Source organism: Pelophylax lessonae (genome assembly GCF_965119305.1).
Source record: "Pelophylax lessonae genome assembly, chromosome: 5".
NCBI classification, from domain to species: domain Eukaryota; kingdom Metazoa; phylum Chordata; class Amphibia; order Anura; family Ranidae; genus Pelophylax; species Pelophylax lessonae.
In genome coordinates, this window is record NC_138772.1 from 118,657,473 (window position 1) to 118,672,440 (window position 14,968).

Sequence of the window (14,968 nt, forward strand, 5' to 3'; positions counted from 1 at the left end):
ATTAGCAAATAAAGAAAAAACAATATAGCGTATACAATTGCGACGCAAATCATATTGTAATTGAATGTTATTAAAAATTACCTTTCCTTTCCAATCTGCAGCTGTTGTAATTTTCTGAAAATGCAATACAATATGGCTACCTGGAGGTGTTCTGTACACAGAATGTATACTGACCACACCCCAGAAACATCATTTCCTGCTTGTGTGATTGGTTCCCCAATTTTCCCAGAAGTCTGCCTAAGATGCATTCAGATTTCTGGAATCCCCTGCAACAAAAATGTCATTTTTGGATGAGATACTCTTAATAGGAACACGTCTAAAGGGATGCAGACCCAGCAGCTTTCCTCATTAAAGCCCTGCAGCTGCCACAGCTGATAGATAATTATGAAACCACTCCCGTTTGACCGACTCAGCACAGAGGCACAAATAATGATTTCTTCAGAATAACAAAAGGTAGGAATCTGCAACAAAGTTTGCTAAAATCCATGCAATGTACACAGACCACACAGAGGGGAATGTTTTTTTTTTTTCTCAACAAAAGTGGAGTTATGCTTTAGCATAATTTCCAATTCACATCAGTGCCTGCCCTAAGAGAGCTTACAATCCAAGGTCCCTATCTCGCATGCGTGCCATATATGCACACACATACTAGGACCAATTTACCTACCAGCATGCCTTTGAAGCGTAGGAGAAACCCCATGTAAGTACAGAGTGAACTTTTGTGCTGCCCCAGTAGTTACTGAATCACATGGTCTGTCTTGTGATGTTTTTATTGCCTGGCTCCCTGAAATACATTGGAAGGGCCGATGGACATTATTTGCAGTAGCATGAGGAAGACAGATAAAGGTCAAGTTCACCTTTGGAACATGTTCACTCCATATTTAGGATGGAACATGTAACATATTCCAGCCCCCCCCCCCCCCCTCGCTCCCTGTTACAGTGGGCGGGGGTTCTTCTCCTGCATCCACTGTTGCCTACACAGCCATGTCATTTATTCACAGATTCCTGTGAATGAATAAATTACAAGTACCGTATGCCTTTGATATGTCCTCCGGCTTTCAAACAGAAAGCCTGTTCAGAGGTACGGACTGAATGCCAAAAGACTCCTGCAGGAGCCTGAAAAACGTTACACTTGCAATCATTAGATCATGGGGGCATTGGATCATAGGAGCGGAGCCACATCCCTGCAAATAATTTCATTAGCGCAGGCATAGGGTTCTGCTACTTTCACACCTACATGTGTGTATGTGTATATATACATATATGTGTGTGTGTATATATACCCCTACACAGAAGTTCAGATGTCATGCCTGCCTCCAAAGACGTCCACAAAAAAGCCCATTAAACGCCTGCAAGAAAAACGGCCAGGTGTGAAAGTAGTGGAGCCCTATCCCTGCTCTACTGCAATTCTAAGACAAACAATCTTTTTTTTTTTCTGGTTCTGGACATGCTACAGAGCTGAAACTTCACAGGTACACCTTTTAGACCCCCCAGACACTAAATCCAAAGAAATCTTTTTTTTTCTTTTCAATAATTTTTTCAATAATTGGCTCTCTATCAAAAATGACAATTTTTAAGAACATTTTTTTGTGTGATTAATAGTCCCTGGGGCATGACCCAGAACCCTAGGCATTTTTAGGGGCATTTATTGGGTTTTAGGGCTTCAAAATGGTGTTTTTTGATTACCGAAGTTTAGGTCCCATTGATTTCAATCGGGTTCTGGAATCCGGACCCGAACTTTCGGGAAGTTCGGGTTTTCTGGTCGAACCGAACTTTTCAAAAGTTCGATCATCCCTATTACAGAGCAGTTGCTTGTATGAGGCAGACAAGTATCAATTGTGCATGGCCACCTTCAGAATGGTTTGTTCATGTTGACGTTAGGCTACTGGCTCCTACCTGACAGGTTTCCTCTCAGAATGCATTGACTGAGAATGTAGACCATTCCAAGTCGATGCCTTCTGAGAGGAAACGCATCCGGCAGGAGCCAGTAGCGTGATGTCAACACAATGCATTTCCTCTCAAAAGGCTTTAGGATGAATTAGAGCGGAGACTGTGAGCCAGGCCTTCTCATCCACATCAGTGCCTGACCTCGCAAATGTGCTTCTGAAAGAATGGTCAAACTTTCCCATAGACACACTCCTAAACCTTGTGGACAGCCTTCCCAGACGAGTTGAAGCTGTTATAGCTGCAAAGGGTGGGCCAGCTCAATATTGAACCCTACGGACTAAGACTGGGATGCCATTAAAGTTCATGTGTAAGCTCTAACGAGCAGGGCCCTCTAGTTCCTCCTGTTTTGAATTGTATTGTAACTGTATTGTCTTCCCTCAAATTGTAAAGCTCTGCGCAAACTGTTGGCGCTATATAAATCCTGTATAATAATAATAATGTGTGTGTAAAGACAGGCGTCCCAATACTTTTGGTAATATAGTGTATATTTACCTAGAAAAATGGTGACATGTTTAACACTTATTTTACCCACTGTACATTCAGAATGCAATATCAGCAGTATGGATCTTTATCCCAGCCATGTTTATATTAGACATTGTTTTTTTGCACTATACTTGGTAGTGGTGACTGAGCCGGTACCTCAAACTGTTTTAATGTTGAACAGACATTTTACTTAAGGCTCTACTATTTCTACTTGACTATTACTGTAAAAAAAATTTAGTTGGTCACCCCCATATCAAATACTGTAATTATGGCACAACATGGAAATAGTTGTTGAAATGAGTGGAAAATGGCACCATGTTTAGCCAAAATTCCACTTCTATCTCTGTATCTTTATAGACTTTGACCGGTGTTTTCACTTGCGTAAAATGCAGATGGTATTGCACTTGTGTTTAATTTAAAAAAGTAAGTCTATTAAATTAAAACCTTAAATAAATAATCACAGTTAAAGTATATTTTAAAAATCAAGTCCACCCAAATTTGGCATTTAATTTTTTATGCACAGAGCAGGGGTTTAAATCAGCTAACAGTGTCTTATATCACAAGGGTTTTGCAGCTGTGAGAGGTCCCTGCCAGAAATCCCTGCCATAGGCACTAGGAAGCCACCTCAGGATTCTGGAAAGATGGAGCCCAGATGAAATATAAGAGGCTAGCAGGTGCTTTAGGTCGCCAGTATCACCCATAAATGAATGCTGTTTTGCATAGAATGAAAAGACTCTTATAACCAAAAAATTGACATATGTGTTAGAGAAAAGAGACATTAGTAACACCTACAAGTATGTATGTAAAAATACTCATAGCTGTATGAAAATTGAGATTTTAGACATTTTTGCGATGGTGCTGTGTAATCTGTTGATCTGTTGTATCTACCACTGTAGACAAAAAGAAGAAGCAGAATGACAGTTGACTATTGATTTGAAAGATTAGGGCTTTTGTATGATAAGAGTGCAAGAAGAACATAGCTTTTTGCCTATAGCAACCAATCAGAATTCATGTTTCACTTTGAACTCCGAATGGTAGAGAAGACACTGATTGGTTGCTATGGACAGCAAGAAATGTTCTTGTCAGCACATTCTTTATGCATGACCCCCAAAGTCAGCTGTGTGTGGGAAAATACGCCCTGCTTAGTACTAGTTGGATTTGAAATATTTCCTTTTCTAATTGTAATCTCTAGGAACATTTTCACATAAACCCAGGAATTCTAATAAGATCTATTTTACATAAGCCAGTTTATGAAAATGATGTATTTAGGTATAGTGTCCCTCTTACTTTTAAAACTCGGCTCTGAGAAAGTCATCTGCAATATGGCTTGGTTTTAAGGTGGAAATATGGCCTGGTGCAAGGTAGAAATATGGCCTGGTGTAAGGTGGAAATATGGCTTGGTGTAAGGTAGAAATATGGCCTGGTGTAAGGTAGAAATATGGCTTGGTGTAAGGTGGGAATGTGGCTTGGTGTAAGGTAGAAATATGGCCTGGTGTAAAGGTGGAAATATGGCTTGGTATAAGGTAGAAATATGGCTTGGTGTAAGGTGGAAATATGGCTTGGTGTAAGGTAGAAATATGGCTTGGTGTGAGGTAGAAATATGGCCTGGTGTAAGGTAGAAATATGGCTTGGTATAAGGTAGAAATATGGCTTGGTGTAAGGTGGAAATATGGCTTGGTGTAAGGTGGAAATATGGCTTGGTGTAAGGTAGAAATATTGCCTGGTGTAAGGTAGAAATATGGCTTGGTGTAAGGTAGAAATATTGCCTGGTGTAAGGTAGAAATATGGCCTGGTGTAAGGTAGAAATATGGCTTGGTGTAAGGTAGAAATATGGCTTGGTGTAAGGTGGAAATATGGCTTGGTGTAAGGTCGAAATATGGCTTGGTGTAAGGTAGAAATATGGCTTGGTGTAAGGTAGAAATATGGCTTGGTGTAAGGTGGGAATGTAGCTTGGTGTAAGGTAGAAATATGGCTTGGTGTAAGGTAGAAATATGGCCTGGTGTAAGGTAGAAGTATGGCTTGGTGTAAGGTGGGAATGTAGCTTGGTGTAAGGTAGAAATATGGCTTGGTGTAAGGTAGAAATATGGCTTGGTGTAAGGTGGAAATATGGCTTGGTGTAAGGTGGAAATATTGCTTGGTGTAAGGTAGAAATATTGCCTGATGTAAGGTAGAAATGTGTCTTGGTGTAAGGTGGGAATGTGGCTTGGTGTAAGGTGGAAATATGGCTTGGTGTAAGGTGGAAATATGGCTTGGTGTAAGGTGGAAATATGGCCTGGTGTAAGGTGGGAATGTGGCTTGGTGTAAGGTAGAAATATGGCTTGGTGTAAGGTGGAAATATGGTTTGGTGTAAGGTAGAAATATGGCTTGTTGTAAGGTGGAAATATGTCTTGGTGTAAGGTACAAATATGGCTTGGTGTAAGGTAGAAATATGGCTTGGTGTAAGGTGGAAATATGGCTTGGTGTAAGGTGGAAATATTGCTTGGTGTAAGGTAGAAATATTGCCTGGTGTAAGGTAGAAATGTGTCTTGGTGTAAGGTGGGAATGTGGCTTGGTGTAAGGTGGAAATATGGCTTGGTGTAAGGTGGAAATATGGCTTGGTGTAAGGTGGAAATATGGCCTGGTGTAAGGTGGGGATGTGGCTTGGTGTAAGGTAGAAATATGGCTTGGTGTAAGGTGGAAATATGGTTTGGTGTAAGGTAGAAATATGGCTTGTTGTAAGGTGGAAATATGTCTTGGTGTAAGGTGGGAATGTGGCTTGGTGTAAGGTCGAAATATGGCTTGGTGTAAGGTAGAAATATAGCTTGGTGTAAGGTAGAAATATGGCTTGGTGTAAGGTGGGAATGTAGCTTGGTGTAAGGTAGAAATATGGCTTAGTGTAAGGTAGAAATATGGCTTGGTGTAAGGTGGAAATATGACTTGGTGTAAGGTAGAAATATGGCTTGTTGTAAGGTGGAAATATGGCTTGGTGTAAGGTCTAAATGTGGCTTGGTGTAAGGTGGAAATATGGCTTGGTGTAAGGTGAAATATGGCTTGGTGTAAGGTAGAAATATGGCTTAGTGTAAGGTAGAAATATGGCTTGGTGTAAGGTAGAAATATGGCTTGGTGTAAGGTGGAAATATGGCTTGGTGTAAGGTAGAAATATGGCTTGGTGTAAGGTGAAAATATGACTTGGTGTAAGGTAGAAATATGGCTTGGTGTAAGGTAGAAATATGGCTTGGTGTAAGGTGGAAATATGGCTTGGTGTAAGGTAGAAATATGGCTTGGTGTAAGGTAGAAATATGGCTTGGTGTAAGGTGGGAATGTAGCTTGGTGTAAGGTAGAAATATGGCTTGGTGTAAGGTGGGAATGTAGCTTGGTGTAAGGTAGAAATATGGCTTGGTGTAAGGTGGAAATATGGCTTGGTGTAAGGTGGAAATATGGCCTGGTGTAAGGTGGGAATGTGGCTTGGTGTAAGGTAGAAATATGGCTTGTTGTAAGGTGGAAATATGTCTTGGTGTAAGGTGGGAATGTGGCTTGGTGTAAGGTCGAAATATGGCTTGGTGTAAGGTAGAAATATAGCTTGGTGTAAGGTAGAAATATGGCTTGGTGTAAGGTGGGAATGTAGCTTGGTGTAAGGTAGAAATATGGCTTGGTGTAAGGTAGAAATATGGCTTGGTGTAAGGTGGAAATATGGCTTGGTGTAAGGTCTAAATGTGGCTTGGTGTAAGGTGGAAATATGGCTTGGTGTAAGGTAGAAATATAGCTTGGTGTAAGGTGAAATATGGCTTGGTGAAAGGTAGAAATATGGCTTGGTGTAAGGTTGAAATATAGCTTGGTGTAAGGTGAAATATGGCTTGGTGTAAGGTAGAAATATGGCTTGGTGTAAGGTGGAAATATGGCTTGGTGTAAGGTAGAAATATGGCTTGGTGTAAGGTGAAAATATGGCTTGGTGTAAGGTAGAAATATGGCTTGGTGTAAGGTAGAAATATGGCTTGGTGTAAGGTAGAAATATGGCTTGGTGTAAGGTAGAAATATGGCCTGGTGTAAGGTAGAAGTATGGCTTGGTGTAAGGTGGGAATGTAGCTTGGTGTAAGGTAGAAATATGGCTTGGTGTAAGGTAGAAATATGGCTTGGTGTAAGGTGGAAATATGGCTTGGTGTAAGGTGGAAATATGGCTTGGTGTAAGGTCTAAATATGGCTTGGTGTAAGGTGGAAATATTGCCTGGTGTAAGGTAGAAATATGGCTTGGTGTAAGGTGGAAATATTGCCTGGTGTAAGGTGGGAATGTGGCTTGGTGTAAGGTGGAAATATGGCTTGGTGTAAGGTGGAAATATGGCTTGGTGTAAGGTGGAAATATGGCCTGGTGTAAGGTGGGAATGTGGCTTGGTGTAAGTAGAAATATGGCTTGTTGTAAGGTGGAAATATGTCTTGGTGTAAGGTGGGAAAGTGGCTTGGTGTAAGGTGGAAATATGGCTTGGTGTAAGGTGGAAATATGGCTTGGTGTAAGGTGGAAATATGGCTTGGTGTAAGGTGGAAATATGGCTTGGTGTAAGGTAGACTGCTCAGAGCCACACCTGCACACTACAGAGGAGGCACTCTGGATCTTGACATGGGATGCAAACTGTGCTCAGTGCAGCGGTGACCTAGGTAGCAGGCAGTGGATGCGCACTGCACCTGAGGATTGTGATCGCTTCGATGTGTGTTTCTGGGGGGTTGTGTAAAAGCACTGACACTTCTTTTTTTTAAAGTACACCTACACTTGCTTGGGTATATGTGCTGTCTTTACCTCTTGCTGAGGGACCTCGCAGGGCTTGTTTAGTGATTCCTTTGGAAGCTGTGTTCCCTGAGACTGGATGATATAAGCTGTTTGCCCCTGCAGGGTCTATGCCAAAAGGTGAGAGGTAGAAAATGCCTGGTGGTGGGAATCTTTGAGCACTGAGAAGGTAAACTCTATTGAATTTGTTCACCAGTCTGTTTTGAGGTCTTATTTCCATCATCTGCATCAAAGAACTTTCTCCTCCACTTTTTTCTGGCTCCGCACTTTGGACTATATTTATATTCATAATTTCATTTAAATTTGAATATAATCATCATATTGGTGGTTGATATATTCTTAGGATTGCTCTGCACTATATTATCTTATTTACCTCTAAACTACTTGTTTCCCCATAAAAGTCAATAGGAATGCAAAAACAATTTGATGCAGCTTAAAAGGTCAAATGCAAGTCAGAAAGAGATCAACTGTAGATCAAATACAGGTCAGGAGGAGATCAATGCCAGTCAAATGTGAAGAAACTCTGTAGCATCTCAAACACCGACTGAGCCGAATCATGCACAGGTTCGCATGACAGACAAGATATAATGGGGTTGATTTCCTAAAGGCAAATATACTGTACACTGCAAGTGCACTTGCTCTAGATCGGAGGGGAACATGCAAGGTAAATTTAAAAACACAATTTTTGCTTGCACATGATTGGATGATAAAAATCAGCAGAGCTTTCCCTCAGATCTAGAGTAATTGCACCAGCAGTGCACAGTATATTTGCCTTTAGTAAATCAACCCCTATTTTTCCCTATTGATGTGGTTTACACAGATGCGATCCTCATGGATTACATTTCAAATGCAATTCCAAAAAGGTTCCTGTGCAAGTTTGGAGTGGCGTGTTCCAAACTTGCAAGTCATAAAGGTTAGTGCCATTCAGAGACAAGTGTTCATATATGGTTGCAATTCACATCTATTTTTGCATTGAAGTCAATGGAAGTAATTCCTACATTGAAGTCATTGTAAGTGATTCCTGCATTGAAGTAAATGTGTAAAACACAAAGGTATTCACACACAATTGCATCACTGAATCACAGTGCAATTTCTACACGCATATATTTGAACCTGGGCTGAATGCACCTAAACGTGCATAGCAATTGCCCATCCACACAAGCCCTGAATATAAACATTCCTAAACTAGTCTTGGCAAAGTGAAGCTGCCTAAACAAATATGGGCCGATATCGTTTTTTAACCCAAGGCTGCCTTTTGATTTCATTTGCTACCAGTCCAACATAACTACAGTAGTTATACAGTATATTTATTATCACTCTGCTTTTGGCCCAATGTATTATTATACATATAGTAGTGTAGGGTTTGGACTGGGAACTGAAGTTGTTGGTGTGTTATTTACTATAGTGTGAGGTGAAATTCCCTATACCATTAGGGCTGCAGCAGAAAGTTTTAGTATTGGGCACAGTGAGCTCAGAAGCTTGTGAAGCTCAGAAGAAAAGGACGTATGAAGCTCAGATTCCAGGCAGCAAATCTCCTAAATCGTATGTAGACAACATTATTGTAATTGAGCATACGAACATTCCTGCATCACTGATTAACTACCCAGAACGATAATAAAATAGAACTTTTAATATAGTTATTCTAGCGGACTAAGGTAGTTTTAAGAGCAAAAAAAGTGTAGGAAGTGCAATATCTAAAATAAAAGCAACCAGAGGCGTAACTAGAGCCTTCAGGGCCCCCGATGCAAGAAACCATGAAGGGCCCCCCCAGATCCCTGGCCGGGGCCCTTCCCTTCAAGCCCAGGGCTCTTCCCACTAATCCTGGGGCTCTTTATTCTCGTTGCAGGGCCTTTTATTACGGTCCCGCAGCAGGATCCTTTCACAAGTTCTGCAGTGGGCTCCCTTCCTGCAATCTTGGGGCCTCCCCACAGTGGTGCAATGCCAGGGCCCGGTCGCAAGTGTGACTTTTGCAATCCTGGAAGTTCACCCACTGGTTTTCTACTGGGCCCCCTGGAGCATGGGGCCCGGTAGCAATCGCAACCCCTGTAGTTACGCCCCTGAAAGCAACTAATCAGAAACCAAGAACTCCTCGGCATAGAAAGAAAGTCTGATTTTCTGCTTTGGTACATGCATTATACATGTTGGTCTGCACAGCCTTACTGAAGAAGTCAGTTTTTGTTAAACCTACTCCATTTCATAGAGAATAGTTGTAAGATGTTCTGTGACTATCTACACCAGTGGTCTCCAAACTGTGGCCTAGGGGCAGATGTGTCCCTTTGGTTGCCTTCATCTTGCCCTTGGAACACTCTTCCTTCCACTGATACAAGACACTATTCTGCCAACTGACATCAACAATGAAGCATCATTTCTCCCACTGACACCAACAATGAGCAATGAGGCACTATTCCTCCCAATAATATTGACTATGGAGCATTATTCCTCCTTCCCTAATACTAAATGGGGCGATGTTGACTCCCACTGATGCCAGGAATTTCCACTCCCGCTGACCAAAGTCTGACCCCCTTGAAGTCTGTAGGAAAATAAACTGACCCTTTGTTTAGATCAGGGGTCTCCAAACTTTCTAAACTAAGATATCTAACCAAAGATACAGATACCACTCCAAATTATTGAGTTCAGGTGCTTCTAGTGAAGTGTACTGTAATAATACTGTAATGCCACAGCAAACAAAGCTATTTTAGATAGCTAGATAGCTATTCACTTTCAGCCTTTGGGGCAACAGTTGGTAAAAGAGACTTTTCTATTCCAATATGACTGTGTACAAAGCCAAGACCGTAAAAACATGTTTTGATCATTTCAATAGGGAGGAAGTCAAGAGACCTTACCTCAACCTTACTCAACACATTTGGGTAAAATTGGATTTTGTGCCTGGTCTTCTCTGCCGACATCAGTACCCAACCACACAAATGTGGACACAATCTAAATGTGGAGATAGTGGTGGCTACAAAGGTGGCAAACTCTTTTTGATGCCCAAATTTTTGTATCGGTGTGATGCTCAGGTGTCCACATGCTTTTGGCCATGTAATATAAATCTAGAACTACCCATAGACATGACCTGTCTTGGAGGGCTGTTTAGAATGGATTTTTCTGAACTGTTGTAATTGTTTTTCGAAAATAAGTCTGGTTAATATACAAACAATGCTTTTTCATGAATATTCAGTCAATAAATATATATGCTACTCAGCAAAAGCTTCTAATGTGCTAAATTTCTTTCCCTACCTAACTTTTGTCACTTCGCTTCTACCCCTCTCCTTTCTGACAAATGGACATTTTCTCTTAGTACCTTTTTCAGGGGAACCCTCTTACTCTTCCTGTATTCTTGCCTAGGCAAGAATTATGTATACAGTTACACTCAGGCTCCTGAGATTCTTGTGTCATAAATCACTGAATGCCTCGAGGTACTCTAGCACATGCTCCACCACACATACATCATCAGGGGGGGCAGCTGTTTCTTGCTGATTTGTGCAGATGTCCCCCTGATGATGCACTCCCAGAAACATAAGCAATGACAGCACTGGACTGGGTTTGCAGCAGTAGAGTGGCCGATCTCTACAGAACACTGATCAGGGGGTCAGAGCCTACATCCTGCACCATCTTGGTCCTTTTCAACAGACTGCCTCTTCCTGGATCGGGACACCCGCCTACCACCGATGACATGCTCCTAAACCCCTCCCTTCACAACCTTGGCTCCCTCAGCCTTCTAGTATAGACTAATAGTATGGGCCCAGGGTGGGGCCACTGAAAAAAAAAAAAAAACTTGAGAAATCGGTCACTCCTTCCCAAAAAAATCTGTTATTACTGTGAAGGTGGAGGCAGAGCCAGATACTCCAAGTCATTTTGAGGAGTAAATTTCTGCTTTAAGATACTTCAATGGATGTGGTTGGGAACTCCTATCATGGCATAGCAGGGGACTCACAGATCACAATATTACCTGCAAAACTGAGTGCGGTACTCTGGGGTATTTCAGTGTCTGAAATACAAAAGGACTGAGCTAGTAAGCTGTGCTTCTTGTATGCATGCCATGGTTTCATTTGTAATTTCAACTGCAGCTAGCTGGACCTTCTGTAAAAAAAAGAGAGAGAGGCTGTAGCTGACTCAACTGACAGTGGAGGGTTAAGGCTTTATTATTCAGAGCTCCACAGGAGCAGATTGGGGAACTCTGTCCCTCTCCTCGTCATCTAGAGAATGAGATGATGGAAACTTGAGGCTTTTATGTCCTCGGCTTTCAGACAAGTTGTAAATACATGAAATTCTTCAGCCCGCCCACACAAGAGTGATTATTTTCCAATCAAGTGAAAAACTGAGGTGTGTCACTGCAATACGAGCAATCAGTGCAGTTTAACAAAACGGCTATGCAAATCTGGACACAGACTACAGAACAGTAAAACCTTGGATTGAGAGTAACTTGGTTTGAGAATGTTTTGCAAGACAAGCTAATTTTTTTTTTACAAATCTTGACTTGATAAACAAGCGATGTCTAGATATACAAGTAGCGTCATGTCACAAGAGAGGAGAGGCGCCTCTAAGTGTAGCAATATGGTTATATATTTTTTTTTTCAAGAAAATAAAACTTTTACTGAGAGTAAAACCGAACATTGTACAAACATCATAAACTGTATAAAAAATAAAGACTTTTTGTTGCGTCATATAGTAGTACAATGAACACATAGTAATCCACAGAGCAAAAAGGAAAATACATTTAAACCCCAATCGGAACACTGTAGCTACATCATATACGCTCTACAGTAGCAATAATAGAAGGAGATTTCGGAAGGGTACCAACGTAAGGAAGTCAATATATAAAACTAAAGTATAGTTACTGTAGAGGCCTTACCATAGTCTATAACCTGAAAAAACTTCCGAAATAGTGAGGTGCTTAGTAGAAAACACTGGGGCATGGGTATGGTAAAGGCAAGAATGGGGGGTATGGAAGAGGGATGGGTGTAAGGGTTAGCAGAAACAAAAGATAAGGTGGGGGAGGAGAAAAGAGGAACATAGGGTGCTTCATTGTATATAGTCACCTGCAACACTCTAAATATAGCGAGTTTAAACTTCAAGGAGTCTGTGCATAACCAGCTGCGGAGGGGCCAAGGCTGGGTCATCCAGCCAAGGCTGCCAGAGTGAGAAAAACTTCTTGTGGGCTTTCCTATGTTGATACGTCAATTTTTCCCTGATTAAGGAGCTATTGGCCTGTGCAATCCATTGTTGCACCGTAGGAACCCTGGAAGAAATCCAGTATCTAGATATGAGTTTACGTGCTATGTACAACAGCCTAATGACAGCCACATGGGCACTAGGGGTCAAGGATTCCAATTAAGGTTACATTTAATGAAGGTACAACATTTAGCAGCTCACATGGTTGATGAATAAAACAGGCACATCTAAGTATGCAGGCATCTGGGGGTAAGGTGTCCACATAGACCAGGGGTGGGGAACCTTTTTTCTGCCAAGGGCCATTTGGGTATTTATAAAATCATTCAGGGGCCGTACAAAATTATCAACTTAAAAATGTGCCTGTTATATTTGGTCAAAATTTTAGTTAACTCACCCCTAATGTGATGGCTGCAACTACTTCTCTTTGGTGAGGTGTGTGATGTTAGCTGGTATTGATGTTGCTACTCGCAACTGGTTTTCCAGGTTTGCGTCAGTCAGTCTGGAGCGCAGTCGACTTTAGGGTGGTAAGCTTTGAAAAGAACTGCTGGCGGGTAATGCTGGTGGGTATAGCTGGCTGGTACTGTGCTGTGGGTACTGCTGGCTCAGGCTGGTACTGCTGTGAGTATTGCTGATTCAGGCTGATACTGTGCTGTAGGTACTGCCTTGGGTACTGCTGGCTAAGGCTGGTACTGCTGGCTGGTACTGTGCTGTGGGTACTGCTGGCTGGTATTGCTGTGGGTACTGCTGGCTGGTACTGCTGTGGGTACTACTGGCTCTGGCTGGTACTGCTGTGGGTACTGCTGGCTCTGGCTGGTACTGCTGTGGGTACTGCTGGCTCTGGCTGGTACTGCTGCGAGTACTGCTGGCTCTGGCTGGTACTGCCGTGAGTACTGCTGGCTCTGGCTGGTACTGCTGGCTCTGGCTGGTACTGCTGTGTGTTCTGCTGGCGGTAAATGCTGGCTAGCAGTGGCGCCGCACTGGAGGAAGAGGCGATGTTTCCTGTATTGGTCACAGGCATTTGATATCACTCCGCCTGTGACTCATTCAGACTGTCAGAACGGAGCCGGAACTATACAGGAAGCACTGGCTCCGTTCTGACAGATCAACTGAGAGACACACTCAGCTGCACGGGGGGGCTGGACCAAATGACTTTGAGGGCCGCATACGGCCCCCGGGACATAGGTTCCCCACCCCTGACATAGACCGTCCTCCGCACCGCCATCAACGTCATGCCTTCCACACTGCACTCCACGAGCTATTCAAGCCTTGCTTTCAGATCGCTCTACTGAATGAACCTTCATTAAATGTAACCATATTGCTACATTAGAGGCGCCTCTCTTCTCTTTTATACTCTGTAGCTTCTGCTGGATTTTGCTTCTAATCCCCTTGTGGAGGCTGCTATTTGTGGATGGACATTTTATGGTTACACAACCTATCACATTGCTATAATCTTTTTATATGAACTATAAACTGAAGGATTTATGAATAAATGGTTGTGGAAGGAATCATCTGTTTCCATTATTTCTTATGGGGAAATTTGTTTTGATATAAGAGTGCTTTGGATTACAAGCATGTTTCTGGAACTAATTATGCTCGCAGGTTTTACTGTATGTGGCTTTTCTTTAGGCTGCCCTTAATAAGTGTAGGGAATACTGCACATAATATATACTACATGGCACATATAGGGAACACTACACATATGCTGAACAAATGCAAAATTAACCTTAAAGTGATTGTAAACGATCTCCTTGTAAAACAACCCATTCAGTTTAAAAAAGAAATGAAAGGCAAAAACATTTTTTTATAGATATAAAAAAAACTTTATAAATTCCAGTACCTTTTTTCCCTTTTTTATAAAGCATCACATTCTCTCTGTTCTCAGATGCATAGGAACTGGGGGTAGGAGAAGCAGCAGCAGCTTCCCAGTGAATGGTTTTGCAGCAGGAGCATGGCAGGACAAGTCTGATCATTGGAGGAGAACACACTTAAGCTGGATACACACTATACAACTTTTGTTGTTAGATTTCCTTTAGATTTACCTTTACTATGTAGTGCATGGGCCTGCAAGATTGCATACAAATTGAAAGTGTTGAGATTTGACCTCATATTATATGGTTTTGGTAAATCTAAAGGAAAAAAATCTAAAGACAATTGTATAGTGTGTATGGTCCATTAGTTCCCAGCACAGCTAGAGAACTGACCACAGTGTGCTATCCTGCTTAGTGTGGTCAGTTTTTAATAGGAAAGCAGAGGGACTGGCAGGAAAACCAGGAATTTCACATAAAGAAAGAAACACAAAGAGAACAGGATACTGTCTCATACAAGTACATGGTACAGCAGGCACATATCAGAAATATGACATTTTTGGGAAACAAATGCTTGAACTCAACTGGAAAATGGCACAGTGCAGTACACTGTCCACTTCACAGCCACATTCTCCATCATAGTGGGGGCTGCTTTTTTTTGTGTGCATAGATGCAGTCAGGCATGCTTATATCAGCAGAGGTAGACCTTGACACATCTACATTACAATGTTCATTGCTGGATGTATATCTGCATACTAAACTTGTGGTCTCCCTAATGAGTTAGAATACTGCATAGTAAGAATGTGAT

General features: G+C 41.9%; 2 protein-coding genes across 3 annotated transcripts in view; one reads left to right on the forward strand and one right to left on the reverse strand.

Moving 5' to 3' along the window:
- The window catches only part of LOC309555883 (cryptochrome DASH), a 327,950-nt gene that overhangs the window by 263,818 nt on the left and 49,164 nt on the right, over positions 1-14,968 (reverse strand). The gene's annotated exons all lie outside the window — the stretch shown is intronic.
- The window catches only part of LOC309555881 (mitogen-activated protein kinase kinase kinase 3-like), a 256,846-nt gene that overhangs the window by 183,410 nt on the left and 58,468 nt on the right, over positions 1-14,968 (forward strand). The gene's annotated exons all lie outside the window — the stretch shown is intronic.